This window comes from Tamandua tetradactyla, chromosome 14, assembly GCF_023851605.1.
Source record: "Tamandua tetradactyla isolate mTamTet1 chromosome 14, mTamTet1.pri, whole genome shotgun sequence".
Taxonomy (NCBI): Eukaryota; Metazoa; Chordata; class Mammalia; order Pilosa; family Myrmecophagidae; genus Tamandua; species Tamandua tetradactyla.
In genome coordinates this window covers 12198491-12211039 of record NC_135340.1, presented here as the reverse complement: position 1 = coordinate 12211039, position 12549 = coordinate 12198491, and the positions used below count along the sequence as shown (strand labels likewise).

General features: G+C 37.9%; 2 long non-coding RNA genes across 6 annotated transcripts in view; one reads left to right on the top strand and one right to left on the bottom strand.

Moving 5' to 3' along the window:
• The window catches only part of LOC143654803 (uncharacterized), a 296513-nt gene that overhangs the window by 136243 nt on the left and 147721 nt on the right, over positions 1–12549 (bottom strand). The window lies entirely within an intron of this gene.
• Positions 7946–12035, top strand: LOC143654802 (uncharacterized). Its single transcript, XR_013161968.1, has 2 exons — positions 7946–7993; positions 11939–12035. It is a non-coding gene; the product is annotated as an uncharacterized LOC143654802 (long non-coding RNA).

The following is a 12549-nucleotide window of genomic DNA, read 5'->3' as shown; positions in this document are numbered from 1 at the left end:
ATTGATTTTCTTATGTTGAACCATCCTTGCATTCCTCATATAAACCCCACTTGATTGTGGTGTGTAATTCTTTTAATGTGTTACTGATTTTGATTTGCTAGTATTTTGTTGAGAATTTTTGCATCTTTGTCTGTTAGGGAAATTAGCCTGTAGTTTTCCTTTCTTATATCATCTTTATCTAGTTTTTGTATTAAAGGAATGTTAGGTTCATAAATGACTTAAGTAGTATTCGTTTTACCTCAATTTTTGGGAAAAGTTCGAGCAGGATTGGTGTTAGTTCTTTTTGAACTAAAATTCCCCTGTGAATTCTTCTTTGTAAGAAAATCTTTGATGATTGATTGAATCTCTTTCCTTGTGATTGGTTTGTTGGGATCTTCTATTTCTTCTTGAGTCAGTATAGCTTATTTATGTGCTTCCAGGAATTTTTCCATTTCATCTAAGTTATCTAATTTGTTGGTATACAGTTGTTCATAGTATTCTCTTATGATTTATTTTATTTCTTCAGGGTCTGTGGTAATGATTTTCTTTATTTGTATCTTCTCTCTCTTTTTCTCTATGTCAGTCTTGCCAGTGGGTCTCAATTGATTTTATTGATTTTCTCAAAGAACTGACTTTTGGGTTTATTGATTTTTTCTTTTATTCTTTTGTTCTCCCATTCATTTAACTCTGCTTTAATCTTTATTATTTCTCTTCTTCTATTTGCTTTGGGATTAGATTGCTGTTCTTTCTCAAGTTCCTCAGATGATCAGTTAGGTTCTCAATTTTTGCTCTATCTTCTTTTCTAATATTGGCATTTAGGGCAATAAACTTCCCTCTCAGTATAGCCTTTGCTGCATCCTATAAGTTTTGATATGTTGTATTCTCAATTTCAATCTTCCCCAGATAGTTACTGATTTCCCTAGCAAATTCTTCTTTGACCCATTGGTTGTTTAAAAGTGTATATTTAATCTCCATATATTTGTGAAAGTTCTCATTCTTTGGTTGTTATTTGCTTTCAGCTTCATTCCAGTGGGATCAGAGAAAGTTTGAATAATTTCATCATTTTTAAATTTATAAAGATGCATTTTGTACCCCAGCATATGAGCTATCCTGGAGAATGTTCAGTGAGCACTAGAGAAAATGTATATCCTGTTTTCGGGTGTAATGAGCTATAAATGTCTGTTAGGTATAATTCATTTAAAAAATTGTTTAACTTCTCTATTTACTTGCTTATCCTCTCTCTCTGGTTGTTCTATCTATAAAGTAGAGTGGTGTATTTAAATCTCCTACCATTATTGTTGAAACGTCTCCCTCCTGTATTTGTCTCATGTAATTTGAAGCTCCTTGATTGGGAGCATAAACAGTTATGATGGTTATTTTTTCTTTGTGAATTGCTCTTTAATTAATATACAGTGTCTACAGTGTCTTTGTCTCTTATTATGTTTTTACATTTAAAATCTGTCTTGCCTGATGTTAGTATGCTACTCCTGCCTTCTTTTGTTACAGCTTGTGAGGAACACCTGTTTTCATTCTTTCACTTTCAATCTATTTGTGTCCTTGTGTCTAAGATGAGTCTGTTGTAAGTAGTATATTGCTGGATTATATGACTTAATCCATGCTGTGATTCTGTATCTTTTATTTGGTAAATTTAGTCTGTTAATATTCAAAGTTATTACTACAAAGTTGTTTCTTGAATCCACCATATTGTCCTTTGGATTTTAATTTTCAATTGTCAGGCCTATGTATTTTCTCTCTTTCTCTTTTTATCCTTTAACCTACCCTTACTGGTATTCTTCAATTCTGTGCTTTCCTGCAGACTTCCCTCTCCTGTCTTTTTTGTTTATTTCCAACCAACAGAACTTAGCATTTCTTGTAGAACCATTCTCTCATTGACAAATTCTTTCAGCATTTGTTTGAAAATTTTAATCTCTCCCTGAGTTTTAAAGGACAATTTGGGTGGATACAGAATTCTTGGTTCAAACCTTTCTCTTTCAGGCTATTAAATATATTATATCACTGCCTTCTGGTCTCCATAGTGCCAGTTGAGTTGTGAAAACTCAGTCTCATGTGGTTTCCCTTGTATTTAATAGATGTTTGTCTCTTGCCACTTTCAGGATTTTCTCTGCTCTTCAACATTTGACAATCATTAGGATGTGTCTTGTGGAAGGCCTATTTGGATTTATTCCATTTGGAATTCATTGGGCTTCTTTTATTTGCATATTTATGTCCTTTATAATGGGTGGGAAGTCTTCCCCCACTATATCATCAACTCATCTTCATAGCCCTTTACTCTTCTTTTCTTTTTCTGGAACACTAATGATTCATTTATTTATGCACTTTGTTTTGTTCATCATTTCCCTGAGATCCAATTCAAAATTTCCCATCATTTTTGCTATGTGCTCTCTTTGTGCATTCAAAATCAGTTGGCCTATCCTCTGTTTCATCTATTCTTTCTTTTGCCTCTTCACATCTTCTGTTGTGGGGCTCTAGTATATTTTTAATTTGTTCCACAGCATTTGTAATCTCTGTGATATCTGCTATTTTTCTATTTATCCTCTCAAATTCTCTTTATGCTCTACTAGTTCTTTTTGAGCTCCTTTATGCCATTAGCCATCCCCCTGGTTTTATTTAATAGAGTTATATGAACATCTTTGATTAGTTGTTCCAAAGTTTGTCTACTCTAGTGCTTTAATTTGGTCATTAGACTGGGCTGTATCTGTCTGCATCTTAATATGCTTAGTGATCTTCTGTTGCCTTCAAGGTATGTAAATATCTTGATAGGGTTACTTTGGAAGTTGAGTTATTTTAGTAGTAGACAGGCCTTAGAGTGCAGGAGCAGATGTGGCATAGGGTGCACAGAGGTAGGGCATGGCAGGAGGTGGATGGGAGCTCCACGGAGATGCACAGGGTTTGGTGTGCAGGCAGGATGTGGGTGGGCACATGGAGCACAAGGGTCATGACTATCAGGGTGTGAGGGCCAAACACAGGGAGGGCAGGGCACAGGTGTGTCCTTACATAGGGGAGGGATCCAGGGAGCCCAGGGATGCAGATGTGTGAGGGTGTAGGGGTGGGGCACAGGTCACCGGTGTTGCTGAGACATGGGTCAGTGGTGGGTCATGTCAGGTGGGCGGGGCCCTGGCACGGGTACACAGGGTGGTGGCAGAGTTGGAAAATGTGGTCTATGTAGCATAGATGCACACATGAGTACTTGCCAGGGAACAGGGTGTTTGTGCAGGTGTGTGGGGCAAAAATTTGTGGATGTGTGGGACAGGGGTGCAGCGGTAGATGCACATATGCCTGGGCGCTGGTTGGAAGGATGTGGCTGTGCATGTGCGTGGTCTAGGAGCCATGATGCTGGTGTGCATGTGGGCAGAGGTCTAAAGGGGCGGGGCGGGGTTGTGAGACTGTATGGGCTGGGGACAGGTGTAGCCTAGATATGAAGGTGAGTGTCAGCAGCGTTGATGTGCCTGTGACTGCCGGCAGGAGGCAGGGAAGGGGAGGTGGGGGCCCAGGGGTTGAGCAGGTCTCCAGATGGGTGGGGTGAGACTGTGTGTTTGTGAGGGAGAGGTGGGTTACACTAAGACAGTCATGTTAGCACGGTGGGCCAAGGTGTGGGGAGGGGATGCATGGGGGGCAAGGGTTAGGGCAGGGTCCCTTGGAGTGCAGTTTGGGGGTGGGTGACTGGGTTAAGGTGCCTGAGGTGTGGGGTGAGTGCAGGGCGAGTGCAGGGAGGGTGCACCTGAGGATGCATTCAAGGAGTAGCTTGGCTTACTTCCTGGTCACCTCTCCATGCCCATGCACTCCTGAAGGCTCCAGGTTTCTGTTTTACCATATACCTTCTTATACTAACGTCTAATGCATGCAAGTGAAAAAAAATCACAGAAAAGAAATATTGGTATGTGAATATCCCTTTACTCAATGGTATATAATATAGCTAAAAACTCTCAAACTATGAAGTAGGGATCTGATCAATACGTGATAGCAAGCATTCTTTGGTTAACACAGTATCTGGATTAAATCTGATGGATCATGGGAGATGGTGTTACTTTTTCAGTAACAGCACTATATAAAATAATTGTATAAGAATGATTTCTATTTCTCCATGTTACTCACGAACTCAACCAATAAGGAAATCAAGAGTAGAAAAGAAGGGAAAAGAGAGCTTGAGACTAATAAAAATAGTGAAGTAAATGGTAACTTTTTTTTATGAAAGAAATGTTATCTATTCAGGGAAATATAAAAACAACTTTAAATGCTTGGGAGTATAAATGTTTTTTGTAAATGAATTTTATAAAATAAAATTGTCTACTTAAAATGTCCTACAAATTATATTTTTGCTTAAATCTTTAATTTACTTGCTTTCCAGCACTAGATTCTAGGATCATTTCAACTATTTGAATATTGTTTTTGGTCTTCATTTGTTTCTTTGACTAAATGTCAGTTATCTGTTTTCCTTTTGCCTGATGACTCCATTAGTACTCAAAACCAAACCACACAAAACGTTCTAAGTGTAATCATTCCCAAACTTTCTAAGAATTCTAAAATATGTATAAATCATTCCTTGTCAAAAGTATATCATTGCATCATGAATATTTTACTTTTTTATTCTTTGGTCCATACATTTTTATTTACAGTTGACTTATTTCCCATATCATCAAACTATTGAATGTTAATATTGTATTTTGCAAAATATGTGAAAACATCAGCAGAAACATTATTTGGAAATATTAGTATCAATCTCTAAAACAAAATGTAAATTATAGGTAGACATCTAAATTATGTTTTAACTCACATAAAAAAAAGGGTAAATATTTTGCTACAATTCCTTAACTAATTTTAATGCAAATTTTGAAATAAATATGTTTTGGACAATATTTTAAATTACTTACTTCATACACCATTTAATTAATCATGCTTTTTATTAATTATGTTTTCATTTAACTGAAATAAGATGGACAAATCCCATCTGTCCTTTTGATCTTCCTTCTACCCTGCACAGTCGGAATATCATCTAATCCATATTCTAGTTGGCAAGAAGGGGTTCAGAGTAAAGAAGGACACCTTCTGCCATTTAAGAACATGAACCAGAGTTGCACATATTACTTCTGGCAAATATTCCATTTGCCATTATAGCATTTAGTCATATGGCCATACTAGATTGCAGGGAAGGCTGTAAAGTGTAGTCTTATTGATGGTTATGTGAGCAATGCAGAATGGACATAATGAGGCAACTGGCTGCTTGGACACGCCAACTTAACGCCTGTGTTGGAGTTCATTCTTCTTTTTAATAATGTGTAAGAATAATATTTCACTTATCAACTCCTTGAAAAATATTTTTCCTTTTACCTCCAAATTTTAAGAGTCACAATATTTTATTTTGAAAAGACCGCATAATTCATGTAAGATGACACATATGAGTACAGTGAATTATCCCATAAATTAGAAAGAAGGCTTTAGTTTTCATTTAAGTACACCATTAATTGCATTTTCTGCATTTCTGCTCTCTTTGAGATTCTTAGTCAGGTTTGAAAAAAGTCTTCACAGTTCAAAATACATTCTTTTCAGAATGTTTTTTTCTTCTGGAATTTAATAATATATGATTTGGAACTATGTGTCATACCATTTGATAACTTTTACTTAAATGACGTTTTCACACTATTCTCATTTTTAATTAATGGAATGTCCTTGAGAATTATGAGCTTTAGTCTCTTTGTGAAGAGCTATATAGCTTCTATTATATAGACATAGTAGCATAGTCATTAAATGCCAAACAAGAAAAAAATACATTTTAATTAGAGGCAAACTATCAAGTTAAAAAAATTGCATATGTATGTAAAGGATCCTGTAAGAGGTTTGGACATCAAGCCAATTTAAAATGCACTAACAACACCAGGGTCTCAGAGTGCAGACACTTAACAGAGGTTATTTTAGGGAAAGGGTTTCTTATGTTCAAAATAATGAGTAAATTGATATATTTTCTTGTCATAGGAAGGAATAGAAGTTTTAATACTGAAATATTTTTTATAGCTTGTGATTCTTTTCCTGTAAAGCAACTCTGTTCATCTAAAACTGTACCACAAAAAGAACATTTCAAACTGTGCATTCCCAGGAGCATATATTCTCTGTTGCCCATTTCCTCTGAAGATTAATGAACAAAGAAGGAGATCTCAGAGGGCATAACTAGGACTCAGATAGAACAGCAGCAAAGTAGAATGTTCTATAGTGTTCATAGGTCCCAAACCTAAAAAAATCCTAAAGGATTTTACATCACACAGAGATGAAAAATATTTGGATGAAAAGCTGGATAGTATTTCCACACTGCCTTATTTGAGCTGTGACTCGGTGTATTCTTTTAAAGAGATGAAGGATGATCATGATGTTTAGGTAACTTAAGAAAATATGAGTGTATAATCAAGCATGCATCGTCCGTATACTCTCTATGAAAAGAATCCCAGTTTTAGCTAACGAAGAAACACATAAAATAAAATCACTATAGTTTCCAACTTTAAAGTAATTTTCCATGATGCTTTTCATATTGATAAAGTAATCCAGGATTATATTGATAATGATAGATAAACTAGAAATAGATAACATGATTTTACCATCGTGTCATAATTTATCCTTCCTAAAATAAATTTGTATATTTTCATCATAATTTTAATATATTGCCTTAGGGAAAAACATATTGAAGAATGGATACATAGAACAAATAAGTGAGAATGAAAGGTGGAAAACAAATATGAAAGAAAATAAGAAAAATCAGGTCATTAATAATAGCTAATTTCATTTAGTACTTACGGTGTGCAAGGTAGTTAGTCCAACTATTTACACATATTATGTCAAAGTTACCCATTAATATGTGTATTATTGCATGTATGGACTGGCCAGGCATAATAGGTTTAAACGTTGCAAGATCTTGAAAAGGTTGGGCATGGCCACACACTGGTCATTGAGTCACAGTCATAATAGAAAATGTGGACAATTAAGAATATGGAAATGGTGACAGTAATAAATTATACCTAGAATTAAGATTTTAAATGAAAGTGAAGAAGTGTGCTCAAGGTAGATTTGGTTCTTCTGGAGCTTGGTAGAAATGTGATTGGAGTATAAGAGCCCTGGAAGCCCCCTTTTGTTAAGAAATTATCCCAAAATCAATAATCAAAGAACAGCTCCTATTGAGAACCACAGGATCTGTGGAAGTAACACTCCCTAGATAATCTCAAGCTTGACATATTCTGCTATGATTTGCTAGGAACAAATTGTTTGATCTCATTACAGCAGCCTCTAAATATATAAGAGGTGTGACAGGGAGTTCATAACTCCAAGGCTCCATTCATTGCAGTATTGCTTCTAACTAACAGCCCAGACACAGATATAGTTAAAGCTGGGACCAGGTGGGATTCTGAGCTCGGATGGAGACAAAGATGCTGAGGTTCAGAATGGTTTATTTTATAGGGCTTCAAGGTAAAGAAAGTAAAAAATGTACCTAAAGAATGGGGAAAGAGGAAGCATGAGCTGAACCGTCTGCTTCCTTGTAACTGCATGAGTCAAAAAGTTACCCGTTTCCCAAGGCCTCCTTCTGCCCCAGACTCAAGCAGTTTTGCTACACTTTAGTCTTTTCAGGATATCAGGTATCTTTCCCACAGAGACAGCTTTGCTATAGCTCTGCAGTGAGTATGTAACCTCTGTCTCATGCACGCCCGACATTTATGCCTGATTTTACTGTGATGGGTGGTACCATTTAAGCATATTATTATGTTTAAATTCAAACTATCTGATGTGTATAATATTTCTATCATTTTTCATTATTACTGAAGAGAAATCACGTATGATTGAGCTCTGAATTTTGTTCATTGAGGCCCCTGATTTAGCAGGACTCACCATTACCATTATGTAAGGAATAAACCACAATTGTTATGTCACATTGAAGTATGAACTACCCAGTAATAGTTAACTCCCTTGTGATGTTCTTGCATCAACTTGGCCAAGTGATGGTGCTCAGTTGTCTGGTCAGGTAAGTACAATCAACTAACTGTTCCTGTAACGATATTGCATAACTTGTTGATAAACCAGAAGACTGGTTTACTAAATCATCAGTCAGCTGATTGCAGCTGTGGTTGATTATGTCTACTATCAACTAAGGGCATGTCTCCAACAAACAAAATAACCCAATCAGTCGGATTTGATCAAATCAGTTGAAGACATTTAAGGGTGAAGATAGGATTTTTACTTGAAGTTATACATGACCCTCCATCAGAGTTGGCAGTGTCACAGCTGCGCTACAGATTTTGGGCTCCTGCATCCCCATTACAGATATCTTCTGTTAGTTCTGTTTCTCTAGAGAACCTTGACTAGTACAGCTTGATAATAGGAATGGTTCTTGAGAAACAGAATCTTAAAAATGGGCTTTTACAACTGATTTTCTACTCTAATTAGACTCAAAGGCACTAATAACTCTTTACAGCAATCAAGATGGTATTGACAGCTCATAGGGTGAGTTGGCAATAGAGATACACAAAATGTCACCATTTGATTCTGCTAATTGTACACGTATGTGAAGCAAGGCTCTGGGTCAGAATGTTTTGACACCTTAAAGGAGTTTTATCAAGTTAAGAGGTACAATGATGTTGGCTGGTTGCTACTAGACATTCTGGAAACAGTTATGAGAGAAATTGATGAGCTGAAGGCTTCAAATTTACAACTTAAGTGCTATATGAAAGATGTAAAAGTTTCCACGTGTACCCTGAAAGAAAACCTTATTATTTGTGGTCACAGAATTGATATCTCTGAAAACCAAAGACAGAGCATCATTGTGTGATTAGCAGATTTACAACCTAAATTAAAAATCTCCAACTTGCAGGATGTCTGCTGTTAAAGTAAGGGCTTTGATTGGAAAAGAATGGGATTAAACTTCAGATGGGGACATATGGCTTGATAATGATGGCAATGGAGACATGGAAACCTTGGAATCTGTAGAATCTTTGCTAGATAGACCTGTAATGGTCTGTCCTGAGGAAATAGACAACCTACCTCTAGCCTGCCCTGAGGAAACAGCTTCACAGACTCCAGTTCATCCAGATGAGTCTGCCGTCGAACCTCCACCTAAAGAGATTAAGCCTTCAGTGCATGCTAAACTGGTAACCACCTCCCCCTGGAAAATAGCCATCACTCCTCTGCCTGGAGTGATTAATCCTGTTTCACCAGGTGACATTGCAATGGAATGTCCTGAGATAACTGGCTTGAAGGATACTTCTGATAGTTTTCATGACCCACCCCCACCAAGTCTCTTTTCTTCAAGACTCATGATTAGACTAATTTCCCAACTGGAAAGGTGAGGAACAAAGTGTGACCCAGGTGGCAGTATGCAATATTCCAAAAGAACTGTATAAATTACCCAATCCATATAGACAGAAATCAGGGGAATATGGGTAGGAATGTATATTAAGGGTGCAAAATAATAGTGGAAGGGATATAAAGTTGGATCAAGCTGAATTTATTGATATGGATTTACTAAGCAGAGATTCTGGATGCAGTGTTATAGCTCAAGAGGTTAGAATGAGCATTATAAATTTGTTTGGATAGTTGGCTAAAACATGGATTAAAAGTGACCAACATTACTGAAGTTGAAATCTCAGAACACCCATACAATGTAGATAAGGGACTCCAGAGGCTTAGAGTATTGGAATGTTAGGTGGATTTATCATGGAATACCTGCTCACGCACTCCAGGAATGTCCAGAGGACACATCTTTCACCAGTAATTTGAAGAATAAATTGGTGAGACTAGCTGCATCATCCTCGAAGAGCTCTGGAGTCTCCCTTCTCTGTAGGTCAGATATTACTGTGGGAAGAGCTATCATTGAGTTGGAATCCTTAGACACACAGGGGATGACTGGATCACAAGTTAGCAGAAGACATGTGGCAACAGTTAATTGCCATATACTAGGTGGGCATGGATACCATAATGGACAGTAGACTCAAAGCAGCAGTCAAAGTAATCTGAGTCACAGAGACTTGTAGCACTGGCTAGTAGATCATAAGGCACCTAGAAGTAAATGGGCAGTTTACTCAATTTTGTTTGAGCTGTATAAGCAGAAGAGTTCTAGGTCAAGTGAATAGAAATCTAACTTGAATAACAAAAAACAGAGAGTCATGACCCTTTCATCAATTCCCAGACTTGAGATAGTTTATAGACACAGAGTCCCTTAATTGAGGGGAAGATCAGGTACCCTTGGGGAAGGATCCTGTTATGCTACCAATATTTATGCTGCTAATCTTCCCCCAAGCCCTTTACCAGAATGACTGTGCATTGGAGAACAGGACATGATAAAATTTTTTTGGGATTATTAGACACTGTCACAGAAGTAACACTAATTCCAGGAGACCCAAAGCATCACTCTGGTCCACCAGTCAGAACAGGGGCTTAAGGAAGTCAGGTGATCAATGGAGCATTAGCTCAGGTCCGTCTCACAGTGGGTTCAGTGGTCCCAGGATCAATTTTGTGGTGATTTCTCAAGTTCTGGAATGCATCATTGGAATCAACATACTCAGTAACTAGCAGAATCCCCCACTGGTTCCCTGATTCAAGTAGTAAAAGCTATTATGGTAAGAAAGTGGAAGCCACTAGAACTTCCCCTACCTAGCAAAACAGTAAATCAGAAGCAATACTGGATTTCTGGAAGGTTTGCAGAGATTAATGCCACTCCTAAAGACTTGAAGGATGCAGGGGTGGTGATTCATACCACATCTCCATTAAACTCTCCTATTTGGCCTGTGTAGAAAACAGATGGGCCTTGGAGGATCACAGTGGATTATTGTAAACTTAACCACTTGGTGACTCCAATTGCAGCTCTTCTTCCAGATGTATTATCATTGAGCAAATCAACACATGCCCTGGTAACTGATATGCAGCTATTGATCTGAAAAATACAGTTTTTTTCTCAATAGTTGTTAGTAAGGACTATGAGAAACAGCTTGCATTCAGCTGGCAAGGTCAGAAGTATACCTTCACTGTCCTACCTCATAGTTATATCAACTCTCCAGGCCTATGTCATAATCTTGTCCTCAGGAATCTTGATAGTTTCTCCCTCCTACAAGATATCACACTGACACATTATGTTGATGTTTTCATGTTGATTGGGCATAGCAAGCAATAAGTAGCAACTATTCTACACTTATTTGTAAGGCAGTAACATTTCAGAGGATAGGAGATAAATAAAAAATAGTACAGGGACTGTTGACCTCACTGAAATTTCTAGGCATCCAGTGGTGTGTGGCATGTTGAGATATCCATTCTAAGGTGAAAGATAAGTTTTACCTCTGGCCCCACATATGACCACAAAACAGGCACAATGCCTAGTTGGCCTCTGGATTTTGGAGACAATATATTCCTCCTTTGGGTGTGTTACTTTGTCCTATTAAGTGATTGACAAGGAAAGCTGCTAATTTTGAGAGGGAACCAGAAAAAAAGGATGCTCTAAAACAAGTCCAGTATGCTGTGCAAGATGTGCTGCCAATTGGGCCATATAATCCAGAGATCCAATGGTGCTGGAAGGGTCAGTGGCAAATAGAGTTGTTATCTGGAGCCTTTGGCAGGTTTACATGGGAGAATCAAAATGCATGCCCTTAAGAATTTGGAGTAAAACATTACCATCCTCTGCAGATAACTACTCTCCTTTTGAGAAATAGCATTTGGCTTGCTACTGTACCTCAGTAGAAACTGAATGCTTAACCATGGGTCACCAAGTTACTATAAGTCCTGAGTTTTCTATCATGAGCTTGGTATTGTCTGACCCACCAAGTCACAAAGTTGGGCTTGTATAGCAGCACTGAATCATAAAATGGAATTGGCATGTAAGAGACAGGGCTTGAGCAGGTCACGAAGGCACAAGTAAGTTACATAAGGAAGTGACCCAATGCCCATGGCCCCTACTCTTGTCACATTACCTTCTCCTTTCCAGACCAGAGCATTGGCATCTTGGGGAGTTCCTTAGAGTCCGTTGACTGAGGAAGAGAAAACTCAGACCTGGTTTACAAACGGTTCTGCATGATATACAGGTACTACCCAAAAGTGGACAACTGCAACCCTAAAGCCCCTTTCTGGGATGTCCTTAAAGGACAGTAGTGAAGGGAATTCCTCCCATGGGTGGAATTTTGAGCAGCAGGTGTAGTTGTTCATTTTTCTTGGAAACAGAACTTGCCAGAGGTATATCTGTATACTGACTCATGGATTGTTGCTGTTGGTTTGGATGGTTGGTTAGGGACTTGCAAGGAGCATGATAGGAAAATTGGTGACAAAGTGGTCTTGTGAAGAGGTTATGTGGATAGACTTTTCTGAGTGGACAAAGAACATGAAGATATTTGTGTCTAATGTGAATGCTTGACTTCAGCAGAAAAAGGTCTTAATTGAGTGGATAAGATGACCCATTTTGCTGCCACAAGTCATCCTCTTTCCCCAGCTGCTCCTTCCTTTGCCCAATGGGCTCGTGAACAAAGTGGGCATGGTGGTAGGAAAGGGAGGTTTTGCATAGACTCAGCAACATGAACTTCCTCTCACCAAGCCTGACCTAGC